At 46.0% G+C, this 16342-nt stretch overlaps 1 long non-coding RNA gene across 1 annotated transcript in view; it reads left to right on the forward strand.

Annotated features, from left to right (window-relative positions):
* The first annotated feature begins 8077 nt into the window (after nt 1–8077).
* LOC115469226 overlaps nt 8078–16342 on the forward strand; it is a 133069-nt gene continuing 124804 nt past the window's right edge. Inside the window, exon 1 of the long non-coding RNA XR_003941973.1 lies at nt 8078–8362. This is a non-coding gene — a long non-coding RNA (uncharacterized LOC115469226). The remainder of the gene's footprint in view (nt 8363–16342) is intronic.

Consider the following 16342-nt stretch of genomic DNA (forward strand, 5'->3'; position numbering starts at 1 on the left):
AAGGGGTCTGTACATATTAGGCGCTCTTATGAGAAGCCACTGGAGAAGAAATAACAGCAGGACCTCCTAAGGTTTTGATGATTCAGTTCATCAACCATGATAAATCCCATTCTACCCGAGAACAATCCTGTAAAAACACAGAACAACGTGTAACTGAGATCATGCTGACCTTATAGGGCATCATTTTATAAAGTCTTTTTCACATTGCCTTTTATACAATTTATTTAATTAAAAGCATTTAATCCACCCATCAGAACGTCTGAACACAGCTGAACTCAAAATATACATAAGGGAAAATTGAGGATGCTGGGGATTAGGGAGCGGAGAGGGAGAAAGAAAAGTGATGATATGAGGGAATGGAGGAAGAAAGAACCCAGCCACCTCCTAAAGGGAGGCTGGGCACAACCGGGCCGATGGCCTGCGACATTAGGGAGGGTCGGGGGGGAAGGGGGAGGAGAGGAGGGCACAGGGAAGGGGGAGGGGAACCAGGCGGACAAAAGGGTTGGCAGGGGGGGAGGGGCGGGAGGAAGGAGAATAAAAGGAGAAGAAGAAAGGGAAACCGCCCTCGGAAACCCAGACGGCCAGGTGTAAGCAACGCTGTCCCATCCCGCCCAACCAATCATAGGGGCCAACTTGTCGCAGCAGGCGTTAAGAGGGGAGGTAGATGCAATAGCGACGGGGGGTACACAGCAACTTGGCAGTAACAGTACTAAATGAGATGCTGAGAACGGGGGCAGAAAGACCTCCTCCAAAGTGATAAGCATAAGCAACAGTAAGGCTGCATACTGGTAGCAGGAAAATGTGAACAGCGTGTCTCCTGGCTTAGGCGGCCAGGGGGCCAGAACGCAGTTTGTGATGTTAGGGCGGGGCATCCTTAAGCGGGATGCACCAGGATTCTACGGGTGCGGGTAATTGGCACAGGGAACCCACAGGCTGCTTGTGCGGCAACCTGGGGGGCATACTAAGCATTTGTGAGGTCCAAAACTGTGTACCCCAAGTTATTAACAGATGATGATATGTAGTTATGTGTGTGTAATGATAATTATGTTTTGACGTATGATGTGTTTTGAATTGTAAGCTAAACGTTCCTGGCTGCGGCCAAAATAAAAAATCCAACTTTCTTTAAGGTGCTTGCAGTGTGGCGTTTTTTGGGGAAAGGGAGCAAGTGCCAAGTGCACGAGTTGTGAAGAGAAAATGGTGATACTGGGGTAGGGGTGGGGAGAGAGGAAGGTGATGGCAGGAATTGGGAGGGGGAAGGAAGGAAGGAAGGAATTGAAGGTGATTATGTCAAAGGAGTAAGGGAGGAAAGGAAGGTGATGGTGTGTCGTGAAGTGAACTGCGTTCAGATGTATCTGTAGCACAAAAAACATTGGGAAGCTGTGTTCTAACTAGCCATAAGACCATCTCTCACTGTGCTAGAACACTTTCCTCTGACTGTTGCCAGCTTCCTGCACTGCATTTTCTGTCACAGCATGGCTGACAGTTCCAAAACAGAACAGTAGTCTGTGCTGTCTTCCCATTTACATGCATTTGTATTTATTTAGATTTATAACACACTTCATGAGACATGCTTCACGTGGATTCATCCAGTGGCAGAAGAGAGCAAGGCTAATCTGTGTCTCACATGCAAGCAAGTTCCAGAAAGCCCTGCAGGGAACATTATAGTACAGCAAGAGTCATGAGGGTTTATTTTCTCAGAAGAATACTTGATCACTTTGCACTGAATCCCTGCATTTGGAAGCTTTGGGAGAACATCTTTGAGATGAAGCAACTTGAAGTGACCCTGGCACCCAAAATATTTATAACTGCAGCCAGGGCAGTGCTATTACATTACTGAGGTCTAGAAGGGAGATACTGTAGCCAGCCCTGGTTTTAAACTTTCAGCCTAACACAGTGTAGTATTTGTAGTCTCTAATTCAACCTATCAAAATCAGTGCTACATTTCCCATAATGCACCAGCATAAGCCAATCAGAAATCCAGGAGTAGTCTAAAATCTTCTTCCAGGAACTGGGTGGCTTCACTCACAGCTCTGTTATGGTTCTCAAAAGCCAAAGGTTGTCATGAATAATTTAGCAACAATTTGCTGGATTATTGCAAGGTTTGTTTTAGGATTTAATTATACAGTTCTTAAGACTATAACAAAATTGCTAATCCAAGAATCTGTGTGAATGTGTTTCATGATGTGGCAATTACTAGGGCCAGGGAACAGATATAATAAATTCTTTGCGGTGAGTGCATGCAAATCTCTCTCATGACTATTCATTGTGGATATCCTGAAAACTTGACTGGCTGGGGTGCCTCCAGGACCAGGTTTGGGAACTACTGAACTATAGTAAAGCTTAAAGTGATTGTAGTTTAGAGCAGTGTTTCCCAAGTTGGTCCTGGAGTACCCCTTTGCCAGTCAGGTTGTCAAGATATTCACAATGATTGATTTGCATATGCTGCCTCCATTGTATGCAATTCTCTTTCATACATATTCATTGTGGATATCCTGACTGGCAAGGAATACTCCAGGACTGACTTGGGAAACACTGGTTTAAAGTGTCCAGTCCATGGAGAGAGCAGACTTGGACAATCCTTATTTTAAAATGTATTTAATAATTCTGTTTATTAATTTTAAATACACAAAAAAAGGAAAAAAACATATCAACAGATATCCAACCAGCAATGAAACAACACATGGTACACCAATAAACCACAAGAGTCCTCCCTCCCCTTCCTATCCTTACTTAAATTTAATAAAGCTATTGTTTTACTTACAGACATTCTGTGTGGCTGGATTCCTCAGAGCTCTAGCCCTGGCCATGGAGCCACACTTGCCTAGAGTATTTGGTTATAGCCGAGGGCATGTAGAAATAAAAAAAAAAGAAAGAAATTCCCCTTTAAGCTCACTGTTATCATTGGCTCTGTTGTCAATATGTATTGGAGGCTTCAGAGACTAATTCAACCTCTGCTAGCAAAGAGTAATGGCAGGTCTATATATTGAAATAGCCTACTTTAAAAGGGAAGAGTTAATAATGTAACATCAGTATAAAACCCTGTGTAGAGTAAGAGACTTTGTCTCTCCTTATTCAAACTTCCTCATAGATGTGGGCATTCAAGGGGAGCATTTGGCCTATAAGAGGATTCTAAGGGGCCAAGATGGTGTAGAGACAGGAAGCGAAGTGTCCACTGTGTTTAGAATCTATCTCCCTACAGGTTTCAGGAAAGGGTTTGTGGTGTTTGAGGAGTAGGGAGCCTGAAGAGAAGAAGACTGATGATTGAAGTGTGGTGAGTAACCCAAGAAAACAGAAAGAAGCCTAATAGGAAGAGCTGTTTTTCTGTCCAATGAGTGTCTGGAGTCTGTGGAGAAGAAGCTGATGAGAAAGTCTAGTCACTGGGGCATAGCTACGGGTGGGCCTGGGTGGGCTCAGGCCCACCCAGTTTTTCCTGCTTCTCCAATCAGTGCACAGCCTTTGAGTTCTGCTGTGGCAGCTTAAGCCACCTGCTTTCAGACAGCCGACAGGAAAAAGAACAGTTCTCCAGAATGCATGGGCATAGTTTGGGGGGGGGGGGGACTGCAGCAGCATCTATATTTCTTTCCTTCCAGTATTGCAGCACCCGGTATCGCCCCCCCCCCTCCGAGTCCTCCAATCCTCCGAGCCGCCAGCAGCCTCAGCGAGAAAGCAATGCACACGCTGCTTTAGATCTGCTCCCCAGAAACCTTTCTTTCTGCTTCAACTTCTTGTTCCCACATAGGCGGGAAGCTGTAGGAGAGAGAAGGGCTTTTGGGGCAGGTCTAAAGCTGTGTGTGTACTGCTTTCTCGCTGAAGGATTGGAAGATTGGGGGGGGGGGGCGTACTGGGTGCCACGGGGCTGGAAGGAGAGAAAGAACTGGAAGACTCCAGTGCTGTGGCGGCAGCGGTGGGGGTGGTGGGACTGGAAGGAGAGTGAGAGGGGCAAGCCTGGGTGGTGAAGGGTAAAAAAAAATGAGACCACCGGGTTGGGGGAGTAAGATAGAGAGATGGAGAAGGAGCAGAAGATGGATGGGACTAGGGGGTGTGAGGGGAGGGAGAGGGAGCAGAAGATGGATGGGACTAGAGGGTGTGGGTGGAGGGAGGGAGAAAGAGCAGAAGATGGATGCAGCTTAGGGTGTGGAGGAAGGGGAACAGAGAAGAAGATGAGTGGGACTTGGTGGGGGAGGGAGAGGCAGCTGAAGATGAATGGGACTAGGGGGTGTGGGGGAGAGAGAGGGAGCAGAACATGAATGAGACTAAAAGGTGTGGGTGGAGGTAGGAAGAAGGAGCAGAAGATGGATGTGACTAGGGATGTGGGGAGAAAGGGAACAGAGCAGAAGATGAGTGGGACTTGGTGATTGAATGGGAAAGGAAGACGACAAGTGGAGAGAGAAGAAATGAAAAAGAATTTAGAAGACTGACACATGGAAAGTGGAAGAGAGTGGGACCAGCCCAATCAGAAAAATAAAGTGCTCAGACAACAAAAAAAAATATTTTTATTTAATATTTTTTAAAGATTGAGATGTGCCTGCTTTGTGAAATGTACTTTTTTTTAAAGTTTTGTATTTTGCAGAGTACAGGAGAAAAAAAGCATTTCTGTTTCTCTCTTACCCATATTGCCCTGCTTGTAGAGTCTGGCTTTCTTGGGTGGAGGGAAGGGAGGTCTCCATTTCAGTTTTTGTTTGAATGGGGGTTTTGTTTGCATGTAATGCTGGTAGTGGGCTTCTGGGTTGGGGTGAAGGTGGGCTCTTCACTGCCTAGGAGAAAAAAGGTATATTTAATCTTTTTTCCCTAGGCAGTGAAGAACTCACCCCCACCCAGAAACCCACTACCTTTTTTTAAATGTTATGTTGGTGGGTTTTGGGGTGGGGATGGTCTTTGCAGTGCCCAAGTTTAAAATAATAAAAAAAACCTTTATATTTAATGTAGGCAGGTTCCTGGGTGGGGGTGGTCTCTGCAGTGCCCAGGACATTAAAAAAAACAAAAGGTTTTATATTTAATGCTGGTTTGTTTCAGGCTGGGGGGGGGGGGGGAGATGCCAGACTAGGGGGGGATGGGTAGGGGATAGGACAGGACTGACACTAGGCTACAGGGTGGGGGTTAGGGTGGAGCTGATGCATAGCTATGGGATGGATGATGGGGAAGGGAAGGGAAGGGCTGTTGCTGGGCTATGGGTGAGGGGCAGTGTAGAGAAGAGAAGGGCCAATGCTGGGCCATGGGTGAAGGGGGGTAGGGTAGAGATGAAAAGGGCTGATGCCAGGCTACGGGGCTAGATGGAGGGGTAGGGAAGCAAAGTTTGAAGGATAATATCATTGCTGTAATTATATTGTAGGATCCTATCATGTGTATTGAGATTTTTGCCATTACAGTAAACCTACAACTGGTCAAGTTTAAAATGTGGAATAATGTAACTATGTTTAAAAATATTGGTTTTTCTGTATGTTGATGCAGGGCAGATGTTGGGCATACTACTTAGAAATCCATCATCAAGTGCATTCTAACACATTATTTTGTAGTATCCCAAGAAACACTACTCATACCTATATACACAGTGCCCAACCATATTAGCTCTGGGTCCACCCAAAATGTTAAGTCTGGCTGCGCCACTGCACTGGCCTAGAAGAAGCCATAAGAATGCTAGAAGATAAGAATCCTCATTGAGAGTAGGTGGAGTAGTGCAAATGTTAGAAGCCACAGATATTAAAGTTTGGATCCTCAATGTCCCAAGCTCAGGGGCTTCTTCTGAGAGAGTTCAGTTTATTAGAAACGTGGCCTCTGCATCAAGATTAGCATTGGCCAGCTGTTGGAGGCAGAAGGAGCCCCCAGAGTGGAATTTCATGATGCAGAAAGTGTAGAATGTGTATTGTATGGCCCAATTCACTGCTCTGAAATATGAACGATTAAAAGATTTCCAGCAGGTGTAGGATCCTCATGAAAGCTACAGATGCAAATCTATTGAGACAAGTGTATATAGTAAGACCATTTCAGTTATTGTTCTTCTTCAGATATTGCTTTGTTTTGCACACTGCCAACATATTACAATAGAATAGAGTTTGAACTGAGGGGGGATTGGTGGGGATTGTTGTTGGATTTGCTTGCTTACTTTGCTTGTACTATTTTGAATATTGTACTTTATGCTTTTCAGTAAACAGTTTAAAAAATAGAATTTGCAGTGAGGAATCTGAGGGTTGGCTCGTTGCTAATCCTGCACGTCGAACTTGTGTATTGCTAGATTTCATCAAAGATTTGAATTGTACCTACTTGGATTGAAGTGGTGTGATATCCACGTTAGTCCACTTTTAAAAGAAATAAATAAAACAAAACAAAGAAAATAAGATGATACCTTTTTTATTGGACTAACTCTGTAGGTGCAGCCCCCGAAGTCCTCCATTGTGGCCCTCAATCTGCTGTGCCGGTAAACAATATGCAGACATAGGTATCTCATTAATTATATTTGCCCTAGTTGTGATATTTGCTACTATTGACAAGCCACAGTTAAGTGAGTTTAAATATGTCCTATCTGTGTTGTAGAACCAATATGTCATGTTTAATAATCACTTGATATAGTAATGCTAACTTCTGTCCAATATTTTTAATCGAGTTCTTTTCTTCTTTACTTTTGGATTGTACATCACCCTGATTTGTCTTGCAATAGGGGTGATTTTTATCAAATTTTAATAAACATAACTGCAAACACTCTTAAGTGTGTCACTCAGGTGTCTCATTTATGATATTTGCTACTGTTGACAAGTCAAAATAAAATGAGTTTTTAAAATATGTCCTTAAGGTGTTTTAGAATCTAAGGGGCCCTTTTACTAAGCCACGTAAGGCTGTACGTGCGCCCAACGTGTGCCAAGATGGAGTTACTACCCAGCTACCGTGTGGCTCTTGCAGTAATTTCATTTTTGGGGTGCGTCCAATACGTGCGACCGAAAAATAATTTTTCTTTTCGGACGCGCGTATTGGATGCGCACCAAGTGGCATTTGGTGCGTGTAGGTCATTACTACCTGGTTACCACGTGAGACTTTACCACTAGGTCAATGACTGGCGGTAAGGTCGCAGGCCCAAAGTGGAATCACGGTAATTTTGATTTTGCCACACATCCATTTTCAGCAAAAATTTTAAAAAGGCATTTTTTACAGGTGTGCTGAAAATGATTCTGTGTGCGCCCAAAACCTGCGCCTACACTACCACAAGCCATTTTTCAGCACACCTTAGTAAAAGGACCCCTATATTAGTATTAATGTTTAATACCTGGTCTGAAAAAGCAGGTAAAAACAATTTACAAATTCTGTAATACAGTACTTAACTAGTATAGGCTTATATGTGTAAGCTTGAAATAATTTGATGACCCTCAGAGCTTTCTCATATTCACACTGAAGCCCTTTACATGAAAAAGGGTGGGGACCACTGGATTAATTTAATACATTTTTTTATTAGCTTTCAAAGGCAATATTTTCTTCTTCAGATCAGAAATGAGCAAATGATGTCTTATATGGAATATATATGTGAAACATAAAAGCATTCTAATGACAGTCTCATGGGGAAAGCACAGCCATTCAAATGGGACAATTACCTTATGCAGTAAGCTTGGATGTGATGTCTGCTGATTGACAGTGGAACATCCCAATGGTAGGGCCTTGAAAGTTTCTTATCTGTTCTATCTAATACCTGTTAAGATATAAATAATGATAACTATTAAAGCAGAAATATAGTGACAGTGAAAATAACCAAAAGTGAATCTGCCACATGCACAATTCCTTAACAGCAGAAATATTACCTCTTAGCAAAATGTATTATGTCTTTTCAGTGCACAGCATAAGCTTATTTCACAATTGTGACAAACAAGCCATGCAGCTCATCATTGCTATCGCGGAGCATCTAACAGCCATATCATAGCTGTCATTTGCAGCATGAATCATCTGCTTAGAACAATCTTCAAAATGTGCTAAAATCAACTGGAAACAAGGTTTGTTAACTTCTGACAATCCTTCCACTAACTGATTCAAGTTATCCATAATAGTATGTAAATATTGTACATAATGATAATTATGCACTGCGATATGAGCAGCAAGCATGGAATTTTGGTACATTCTTTTACCCATTAAGTCTATAGATTTAAGGTCCTTGTTTGGAGAATAAGGCATACGGTCTTTAGATGTTTTGTTCTTCCTCATTGCAGATTTGACTATCAAAGAAACATGAGACAATTGTTGCTTGCCATGTCCTAAAACTTCCTACACTCAATATTTATTATCTGAATTTCGTTTAGTTGGTCTAACTGAATTAGGAGTTGACCAAATGGATATGTACAGGTCTTGAAGTATTTCATCTATAGGGAGCCGCAATACTCTCCTTATCAAGGTCAAATAATGGACATAATATAGTAACTCTTCCTCTCTACGATTCCCTAATGTGTCTGTACACACGAACCTTATTCTACCACAACATTACTGTATTTGTTCATACCGGAATTGGCGAACGCCTTTACGGTACTATGTAAGCCACATTGAGCCTGCAAATAGGTGGGAAAATGTGGGATACAAATGCAGCAAATAAATAAATAAATCAGATTGAAACATTAAAAGAACACTAAAAAGGGAGCACATACCTATTGGAGAATGAACTACAGCCTCCCCTAATAGTCAAAATCAAATCCAAAACCTAAAAAAAAAAAGTTTAAAAGTGTATCATGACATTGAAAGCAAATGAATATTCATAGTTATCACAATGGAGATGCTTTCAATCAAAAAGCAAAAATAAACCATTTAGATGTTGAGGCACTCACAGTGCAGCACTTCTTTCCATAGAGCAGCAGCAATTCAGCTAAGTCAGTAAACAGAGGGGCCCTTTTACTAAGCCACGGTAAAAAGTGGCCTGCGGCAGTGTAGGCGCATGTATTAGGTGAGCGCCAGGCAAGTTTTTACCACGTCTGCAAAAAAAAAGTTTTTTTTTTAATGTGACAAAAAAAGGACATGCGGTAAAACTGAAACCAGCACATATCTAAAACTGGTCTGATCCCTTAATGCCACCCATTGATCTAGCGGTAAGGGCTACCACACTACATGCGCGGTGACCAGTTGGCGCGCAACAACTACCGATTACCGCTGGAAACAGTGCGCTTGGGAGGAAATAAATAAATAATTTATCCAGGTGTTATGGGCGCATGCCAAATCTGAAATTACCGCCAGGGGGCACGTTGGCCTGGAGATAGTCTCATTTGGGCATGCGCAGCACGCACATACAGCCTACCGCAGCTTAGTAAAAAGGCTCCAGAGTGAATCTGCCTCTCTCTAAGGACTTCTTTTACAAAGCCACGCTAGCGATTCCTGCGTGGCAAGTGACAGGAAGCCCATTCAGAAGCCCTTTTACTAAAGGGTTGCTGTGTAGCAACGGGCTTGCTGCTTAGCAACCCGGAACTATCGCCAGCCCAACACAGGTGCCAGTGGTAGTTCTGTCCCAAGCACGCACCATTTCCAGAGTAACGAAAATATTAAAAACATATTTCCACAGGGGGTTACCCGGCAGTAATTGTGCAGTATTGCGGACTACCTAGTTGCCACCAGGTTAGCGCAGAAACCCTTACCGCCACCTCAATGGGTGGTGATAAGTGCTCCACCCTGAAATGGCTGTGCAGTAAGTGTGAACTAACCACATGGCCATTTCATTTTTGGCGATTTTCACCAGCTGCGGTAAAAGGGGCCCTGGCGTGTGGCAAAAATGGCCACTGCCGCTAGCGCAGGACCCCTTTTACCACGGCATAGTAAAAGGGCCCCTCAATTCCAATGGGCTTCCACTCATTTACCGTGCAGGAATCACTAGCGCGGCTTGGTAAAAGAAGCTCTATTGAGGCTGTGCTTATTTCCTGTTAGGTCAAAGTTAAGATAGACACTATTGTTTTAGCATATTTTAGTCTCTATCTGAACTTTGACTTAGCTGAATTGCTGCTGCTCTGTGGAAGGAAGTTCTGCACTGTGAGTGCCTCAACATATAATAACTCTTCCTCTCTACGATTCTCTTCCTCTCTACGATTCCCTAATGTGTCTGTACACACGAACCTTATTCTACCACAACATTACTGTATTTGTTCATACCGGAATTGGCGAACGCCTTTACGGTACTATGTAAGCTACATTGAGCCTGCAAATAGGTGGGAAAATGTGGCATACAAATGTAACAAATAAACATTTGAATGGTTTATTTTTGCTTTTTGGTTGAAAGTATCTTCACTGTGATAACTCTGAAGATTCATTTGCTTTCAATGTCATGATACACTTTTAAACTTTTTTAGGTTTTTGGATTTGATTTTGATTATTAGGGGAGGCTGTAGTTCATTCCCCAATAGGTATGTGCTCCCTTTTTTTTCATGTTTCAATCTGATGAGCTGCATGGCTTATTTGTCACAATTGTGGGATAAGCTTATGCTGCACACTGAAAAGACATAATACATTTTGCTAAGAGGTAATATTTCTGCTGTTAAGGAACTGTGCATGTGGCAGATTCACTTTTGGTTATTTTCACTGTCACTATATTTCTTCTTTAACAGTTATTATTATTTATATTTTAACAGCTATTATTTACTATGCCTATATGGCTTTGTTTTTTATGATTCACATTAGAATTTTGATGTTCTGTATGAGTTTATTTTTTTTAGCTGTATATTGTATGGATATGGTACATTTTGCTTGCTGTAAAGGAAGTTTGCATGTAGCAGATTCACTTTTGTGGTTTTTCTCACTGTCACCATTTCTCTGTCATAACAGACATTATTGCTGATTTTAATTATTATTTATTATGTTCATTTGATGTTGACATTTTGTTTTAAATTTGAATTTTTATGTTTTGTGTGATTTTAATTTCATTGTTTATAGATTAGTTCTTATCCCTGAAGCAATCTGCGGGAGAAATGTGACCATGTCAGGTGATTGTTTTAATAAAGCTGCACATCTTTCCAGACTGCTGGTCTGTTTGTCTTTCTGCTGTTCTCCAAAGACAAGCAGGCTAATATTCTCACTGATGGGTGACGTCACGTCGGCCCGGAGGACTTTCCAGCAAAGTCCATGACAAAACTAAAAATGTCCCCCGTCGCGCGAACGGATGCAGTGCGCATGCGCGCGTCCACTTTCCCGCCCGCCGCGCGGGCACATTCCTCAGTTTTTTCTTCTCCGCGTCTGAGGTGACACGGAGCTCGACTGTTCGTCTTCGTGTTCCTCCTGTGCCCGGAGGTGAAGAAAGAAGAAAAAAGCGAAGTATCCTTTTTTTGTTATCTTAGATTGTTTTCGTTTATTAAGTTTCCTTTATTTTAGTCTGCGATTTTATTTAAATCGCTCGGTCGGGTATTTTTCCCGTCTTTTTCTTTTGTTTTTCTGTGTCATCTTTTTCTAGACACAATCGCGTCTTTTGATTTGGCAGGGACAATTTTTCCCGAGATGTCAACGAAGACGCCCAGCGGCTTCAAGCCTTGTGCCCGCTGCCATCGGGCCATCTCTGGCACTGATACACACTCGTGGTGTATTCAGTGCCTTGGGCCGGATCATCGCTCGGAGAGTTGTAAATTGTGTCTCGCCATGAAGAAGCGGACACTCCTCTCTCGAGACGCCCAGAGAGAAAAGATTTTTGGGCCCGGTGCTTCGGCGTCGGCGCCGTCGACGTCGGCGCCGTCGACGTCGTCCAAGTCGGCGCCCTCCAAACCGGCGCCGGGCAAGTCGGTGCCGGTGAAGTCGGTGCCGTCGAGGATGATGTCTTCGAGGCCGGCGTCGTCGAGGTCGACGTCGAAGGAGGCGTCGGCACCGGGAGACAGGGGACAGGCTGCCATTAGACCCATGCACGCTGGGAGCAGTGATGCATCGAGTGGGTCTCCACCCGCCTCAGCGCCTCCTGCTGTGCAGGCCCCCCGGGACCGTCCTGCGTCGGACCCGGCCCGAGGAGACGTGTGGATTCCACGTCCTCCTCTCCGGTGCCGAGGAGTCTCGATGACATGCGTCGGGCGAAGGCCAAGAAGCATCGTCGTCGATCTCCTTCGAGACACGGCGCCGGGAGCTCCGGGTAGTCGATACACTCGATACCCGAGAAGCGTCGGTGCCGAGAGGATCGCTCTCCCTCTATTACTGAGGTTCCGACGCGTGGGGTCGCTGGCAGCCGAGTCCCCACTCCCCAACCTCAGCAGACTTTGCCTCCGACACCTCAACCGACCCCGCAGCCTTTTCCGACACCAGCTCTGGATGAGAGTATGCAGGCCATGTTCCCATTTTTCATGAACATGATGCAGCAGTGGCAGTCGGCATCGAGGTTGTCGGTGTCGACGGGGCCGGTGTCGATGCTTTCAGAGGCACCGGTGCCGACGACTTCGAAGGTGTCGACATTGCCGATGCCGGATGTTCCTGCATCAGGCCTTCAGCCTGTGGTGAGGTCTGTCTCACCGGTGCCGTCTCCGGTGCCAGTGTCTTTGGCTTCCCGAGTTGACTCTCCCGAGGCATCGGAGCAGGAAGCTTCCCCGGAGCCTCAGGGACCATCAACTTCTCGGCACCATCATAGAGGCCATCAAGCCTCTTCGTCGAGACGGGCTCAGATTCGGGCGGCTCTGTCTGAGCTTTTAGCCCCATCTGATGATACCTCATCCGAGGATGATGAAGGAGTGCATGGGGAGTTCTCTGGCGAGGATTCTCAAGGCATTCCATCTGACTCCACTCCCTCGCCACAAAGGCAGCTGTCTCCTCCCGAGAGCTTGTCTTTTCCATCTTTTGTTCGGGAGATGTCTGAGGCCATCCCCTTCCCCGTGGAAATTGTGGACGAGCCCAGAGCCAAAATGCTTGAGGTTCTGGACTATCCATCTCCACCTTCATCTTCTGCCACAGTTCCTTTTCATGAGACTCTTAAGGAACTTATGCTGAGGAACTGGGAGAAGCCTTTTTCTAGTCCAACCGTCCCTAAAAAAGTCGAGTCCCAATATCGGATCCACGGGGAACCCAGTCTCATGCAGACCCAATTGCCTCATGATTCAGCGGTGGTGGATTCTGCCCTCAGAAGAGCCAAGAGTTCCAGGAATTTCTCCTCGGCGCCCCCGGGGCGAGAATTTGCAACTCTGGACTCTTTTGGGAGGAAGGCGTATCAGGCTGGTCTGCTCGCTTCCAAAATCCAGTCTTACCAACTCTTCACGAGTGTGCATTTACGGAACTCTGTGAGGCAACTTGAGAGTTTAGTAGATACACTCCCTGAGGAGAAAGCTGAACCCTTTCGCCAAGTGATCAGGCAGCAGAAGGCGTGTCGCAAGTTCCTGTCCAGGGGCATTTTTGACACTTGCGATGTGACATCTCGCTTTTCCGCTCAAGGTATAGCGATGCGCAGGCTCTCATGGCTGCGTGCCTCTAACCTGGAGGAACGAACTCAGCGGAAGATAGCAGATATCCCATGCCGGGGGGATCACCTTTTTGGAGAGAAGGTTGAAGAGATGATTGATCATCTCTACCAGCGTGATAACGCTATGGACTCTCTCTCCCGCCGGGCGCCTTCTGCAACCACTTCCACGGCTAGGAAGGTTTTTAAGGGGAAAAGAAGTGCTCCCTACGCTTCTAGAAATCGTAGGTACACTCCTTATTCCCGTCAGCCGGTTCAGGCTCGACCCCAGCCCGCTCGCTCTCGTCAGCAGCGGGCACCGAAGCAGCCCCCTGCAGCTCCCCAGCAAAAACCAGGGACGGGTTTTTGACTGGCTCCAGCAGAGCATAGCCGAAGTCAAAGTGCTTGTACTGAACGATCTGCCGGTCGGAGGGAGGTTAAAATTTTTTCACCAAAGGTGGCCTCTCTTAACCTCCGATCGGTGGGTTCTTCAAATAGTCCGGTGCGGGTACACCCTCAATTTGATTTTCAAACCTCCAAATTGCCCACCAAGAGCTCAATTTTTCAGCTCCTGCCACAGGCAGGTGCTTGCAGAGGAACTCTCCGCCCTTCTCAGCGCCAATGCGGTCGAGCCCGTACCACCAGGGCAAGAAGGGCTGGGATTCTATTCCAAGTACTTCCTTGTGGAAAAGAAAACAGGGGGGATGCGTCCCATCCTAGACCTAAGGGCCCTGAACAAATATCTGGTCAAAGAAAAGTTCAGGATGCTTTCCCTGGGCACTCTTCTTCCCATGATTCAGAAAAACGATTGGCTATGCTCTCTGGACTTGAAGGATGCTTACACTCACATATCGATACTTCCAGCCCACAGGAAGTATCTTCGATTTCGGCTGGGATCACAGCACTTTCAGTACTGTGTTTTGCCTTTTGGCTTGGCGTCTGCACCCAGGGTTTTTACAAAGTGCCTGGCAGTTGTGGCAGCGTCGCTACGCAGACTGGGAGTGCATGTGTTCCCTTATCTGGACGATTGGCTGGTGAAGAACACCTCCCCGCAAGAAACTTTGCAGTCCATGCGGATGACTATTCAGGTGCTAGAGATGCTGGGCTTTGTCATCAATTACCCCAAGTCCCATCTCGTCCCAGTTCAACAATTGGAATTCATAGGAGCTCTGTTGTGCACACAGACAGCTTGTGCTTATCTCCCAGGACCCAGAGCAGACAGACTTCTGTCTCTGGTTTCCAAAGTACAAGCATCTCAGCAGATCACAGCTCGGCAGATGTTGAGATTGCTTGGCCACATGGCCTCCACAGTTCATGTGACACCCATGGCACGTCTACACTTGAGATCGGCTCAATGGACCCTAGCTTCTCAGTGGTTGCAGGCCACAGGGAATCTAGAGGATGTTGTCCGGCTGTCCACCAATTTTCGCAATTCCCTCACTTGGTGGACCATTCGATCCAATCTGGTCTTGGGGCGCCCATTCCAAATTCCTCAGCCTCAAAAAGTGCTGACGACGGATGCATCCCTCCTCGGGTGGGGAGCGCATGTAGATGGGCTTCACACTCAAGGAGCGTGGTCTCTTCAGGAGAAGCATCTCCAGATCAATCTCCTGGAATTGCGAGCGATCTGGAACGCTCTGAGGGCCTTCAGAGATCGGCTAGCCAACAAAATTGTTCTCATTCAGACAGACAATCAAGTGGCAATGTATTATACCAACAAGCAAGGTGGGACCGGATCTCGTCCTCTGTGCCAGGAGGCCGTGCAGATGTGGCTATGGGCCTATCAAAACGGAATGTTTCTCCAAGCCACTTATCTAGCCGGTGTAAACAACGGTCTGGCCGACAGGCTGAGCAGAGTTATGCGGCCTCACGAGTGGTCCTTGAACATGACTATTGCCAAAAAGATCTTTCGAGTTTGGGGAACTCCATCGATAGATCTTTTTGCTTCCCAGGACACTCACAAGGTTCCTCAATTCTGTTCCAGACTCCAGGCCCACGGCAGACTAGCGTCGGATGCCTTCCTCCTTTTTTGGGGGACAGGACTCCTGTATGCTTATCCTCCCATCCCTTTAGTGGGGAAGACTCTCCTGAAACTCAAGCAGGACCACGGAACCATGATTCTGATAGCGCCTTTTTGGCCCCGCCAGATATGGTTTCCCCTTCTTCTGGAACTTTCGTCAGAAGAGCTTTGGAGATTGGACTGTTTTCCGACCCTCATTACTCAGAACGAGGGGGCGCATCTGCATCCCAACCTCCGGTCTCTAGCTCTCACGGCCTGGATGTTGCGAGCATAGAGGTTGCCTCCTTTGGTCTCTCTGAGGGTGTCTCCAGAGTTCTGTTTGCTTCCAGGAAAGATTCCACACATAAGTGTTACTCTTTTAAATGGAGGAGGTTTGCCGTCTGGTGTGACAGCAACGGTCTAGATCCTTTCTCTTGTCCTGCACAGACCTTGCTTGAATACCTTCTGCATTTATCCGAGTCTGGTCTTAAGACTAACTCGGTCAAGGTTCATCTTAGCGCAATCAGTGCTTATCATTCACATGTTGATGGCTTGCCGATTTCTGGACAGCCTTTAGTCATGCGTTTCATGAGAGGTTTGTTTTTGTCAAAGCCCCCTATCAAACCTCCTCCAGTGCCATGGGATCTCAATGTCGTTCTCACCCAGCTGATGACAACTCCTTTTGAGCCACTGGATTCCTGTCATCTGAAGTACTTGACCTTGAAGGTCATTTTCTTGGTGGCTGTTACTTCAGCTCGTAGGGTCAGTGAGCTTCAAGCCCTGGTAGTTCATGCACCATTCCTTGTCTTTCATCATGACAGAGTAGTCCTCCGCACGCACCCAAAGTTTCTACCGAAGGTGGTGTCGGAGTTCCATCTGAACCAGTCAATTGTCTTGCCAACATTTTTTCCCCCTCCTCACATGAGCCCGGGCGAAAGCAAGTTGCACACTTTGGACTGTAAAAGAGCACTGGCCTGTTACGTGGAGCGGACGCGCCCCTTCAGAAAGTCCGC

The sequence above is a fragment of the Microcaecilia unicolor genome, chromosome 4 (assembly GCF_901765095.1).
Source record: "Microcaecilia unicolor chromosome 4, aMicUni1.1, whole genome shotgun sequence".
NCBI classification, from domain to species: Eukaryota; Metazoa; Chordata; class Amphibia; order Gymnophiona; family Siphonopidae; genus Microcaecilia; species Microcaecilia unicolor.